At 42.7% G+C, this 3,306-nt stretch overlaps 1 non-coding gene across 1 annotated transcript; it reads right to left on the bottom strand.

Moving 5' to 3' along the window:
* Nucleotides 1-581: 581 nt before the first annotated feature.
* LOC145019128 (small nucleolar RNA R71) lies at nt 582-688 on the bottom strand. The gene has a single exon (XR_013667446.1). It is a non-coding gene; the product is annotated as a small nucleolar RNA R71 (small nucleolar RNA).
* Nucleotides 689-3,306: the final 2,618 nt, after the last annotated feature.

The following is a 3,306-nucleotide window of genomic DNA, read 5'->3' as shown; positions in this document are numbered from 1 at the left end:
CAAATACACCGAAGAAGTCACCTTTGTCTAATTTGAAGACTGTTTTTGGGAAGAAGAAGAGCAACAAATCGGGAGCATCCAACGCATCTTTAGCAAGCGAAGACCCGATCAAGGAAGACACCGAGTACGACACCGAGGAGGATGAAGAACCTACATGCAGGCACGACTCCGATTCCGGCGACGAGTTAGCTCATACCATGGCTAACATTGTTGAAATCCCCATGGGAGAGTGGAAGAAGAGGATCCGCAATGAGACCGGCCTGGGATTTGTGCAACCCGCAATTCCCGCTACTGCTACGTTCGAGCTAAAGGGCCACATACTCACCCAGCTAAAGGAAATTCCTTTCTATGGAAAAGACCATGATGATGCCTACAAGAATTTGGATGAAGTCAATGATGTAGTTGATTATTTTAATGTTCCAAATATGCCTCGCGAGACTCAGCTACTTTGCATGCTTCCAGTGACATTCAAAGGTGCTGCAAAAGACTGGCTCAAATCACTTCCCCCCGGATCAGTCACCACATGGGCCAAGATGAAAGAAGAATTCATTGATCACTTTTTCCCACCTTCCAAGATAGCCAAACTGAAGAAGGCCATTGCTAACTTTGAAAAACAAGCTGGAGAGTCGCTATATGAAGCTTGGTAGAGGTACAAGAGCTTACTAAGAAACTGCCCACACCATGACCTTAATAGCCAGCAAGAAGTCTCCATTTTCTATGATGGAGTCAATGTCACAACCAGGTAGTTACTTGACTCGCAAGGCCTACTCACAAAGAAGCCACCCCCGATGATCAAGGAATTGATTGAAGAATTCTCTAAGCATTCTAGAGAATACTAGAACCCAAGAAATGATGTCACTAGGGGAGCCGCATATGCAGCTACTGAAGACTTGTCCGTGGTCATGACTATGCTAAAAACCATGGATAGGAGGATGGATAAAATGGATCAAACGACCCATGCTATTCGGGTGGGTTGTGAAAATTGTAATGGACCTTATCTTACTAGAGACTACGACTTGGATGAAAATGGAAGCAAAAAGGTGCAAGTATGTTACTCAAGTGGGGACCGATATGATGGAGACTGGCGAAAACCAAAGAAAGAGTGGCTCCCGTATGAAGAGTACAAGAAGGCTAAGGAGGAGAAGTACAAGCAGAAAGGAAGAGGTTTTTACCAAAACGAGGAGCCGGCACAAGAAAGAAAACCAAGTTTGGAAGAGATGCTTACCAAATTTGTAGCTGCTTCAGAAAAGAGACATAGCGATCATGATGTTGCCATTCAAGAAACAAGAACTATCCTTAGAAACCAGCAAGCATCCATTCGCAACATAGAAACACAGTTGGGGAAACTTGCTCAACAAATAAACCAAAGATCACTGGGTGAACTCCCTAGTAAAACCAAAAATAACCCATGAGGCGCACACATAAATATAGTTACAACAAGAAGTGGGAAAATAATCACTCCTCTGGCCCTTATTTAGAAAGAAGCACCCAAAGAATCACAGAAGGAGGAAGCAGAAAATCAAGCAGAAAATCAAAATCTTCAATCTGACAACTCTACTCGCCGAGTACAAAATATGGACTCGGCGAGTCCACTGCCAAATCCGAAGGATCAGGCCCCTAAAAAGCTTTATCAGCCTCCAATGCCATACCCAACCCGAGCTAAGAAGGAGAAGCAGGAAGAGGAGTACCAGAAGTTTCCAGATCATATCAAAGCTCTTCAAATAAACATACCTTTCATCAAAGCTGTCGTACAAATGCCCAAATATGCTAAGTTCCTTAAGGAACTTCTCACTAATCGAAGGAAGATGGAGGAAGTGAAGAAGGTAGTCCTCAGTGAAGAAGCTACCAAAGAAGAAAGGTGACCCGGGGAGCTTAACTTTACCTTGCCAATTTGGCAACTTGGTTACCATTCATGCTTTTGCCGATTCGGGAGCAAGTGTGAACCTAATGCCATATTCATTCTTGAAGAAACTGGATCTCCTGGAACCAAGACCAATTCGCATGGAGATTCACTTAGCAAACAAGACAGTCACTTTCCCAAGAGGAATATGTGAATACTTACTGGTCAAGGTGGAAAAATTTGTATTTCCTGCTGATTTTATAATTCTAGATATGGAGGCGGATCCTCAAGTCCCGATCATCCTCGGAAGATCCTTCCTCAACACTGCGAGTGCTATAGTAGACATGAGGGATTCAGAGCTTACTTTGCGGGTAGGTGATGATTCAGTAACTTTTGGTGTTGATCAAGCCATGAAGTATGCTAGGAATAGTGATGACACGACATTCTCAATTGACATGCTAGATGAACTATTGGAGGAATGCATAAGTGAAGATTCTAGTAAGTCCACAATTTTTGATGAAGAATTTGATGCAGAAAAAGACTTAATGCAGATCGAAAGGCTGCTGGAAGAAGCTAAGTTTGAAGAATTGGTGATGCAATCTGATAACTCTACTCGCCAAGTAGGGCGAAGCTACTCGCCGAGTTCATCCTTAGAAAAGTCAGAATTCGTAAATGCAGCTACCAACTCGCCGAGTCCCTTAACTGCATTCAGCGAGTACAACAATCAGAACCCAAAACTGAGCTCAAAAAGTTACCAGAACATTTGGAGTATGCTTTCCTTGAAGATGGCAACCAAAAGCTAGTAATCATAGCCTATGACCTATCCAAATCTGAAAAGGAAGAGCTAGTGCAAGTTTTGAAGAAGCGAAAGCGGGCCATAGCATGGAGCATCACCGACATCAAGGGAATAAGCCCTTCTTATTGCTCTCACAAGATTAATCTGAAAGAAGGAGTAAAGCCGATTGTAAAACACCAAAGAAGATTAAACCCAAATATGCAAGAAGTGGTCAAGAAGGAAGTGGTCAAACTATTAGATGCGGGAATTATCTATTCCATTTCCGACAGTTCGTGGGTGAGTCCGATCCAAGTGGTGCCCAAGAAAGGAGGGATGACGGTCATAATCAATGAAAAGAATGAGCTAATTCCGACACGAATGGTAACCGGTTGTAGAGTGTGCGTCGATTATTGAAAGCTAAACGATGCCACTCGTAAAGACCATTTTCCCTTACCTTTTATTGATCAAATGTTAGAAAGATTATTGGGTCATAGTTATTATTGCTTTCTAGACGGATTCTCGGGTTATTTCCAAATACCCATAGACCCAACGGACCAAGAAAAGAACACATTTACTTGCCCAAGTGAGACTTTTGCTTATAGACACATGCTATTTGGGTTATGCAATGCACCTGCGACTTTTCAAAGGTGTATGACAGCCATATTCCACGATATGGTGAAAAAAATTCATG

This window comes from Lactuca saligna, chromosome 9 (assembly GCF_052625555.1).
Source record: "Lactuca saligna cultivar CGN05327 chromosome 9, ASM5262555v1, whole genome shotgun sequence".
NCBI lineage: Eukaryota > Viridiplantae > Streptophyta > Magnoliopsida > Asterales > Asteraceae > Lactuca > Lactuca saligna.
The sequence above is the reverse complement of the archived record's forward strand: the minus strand, read 5'-3'. Positions and strand labels throughout refer to the sequence as shown.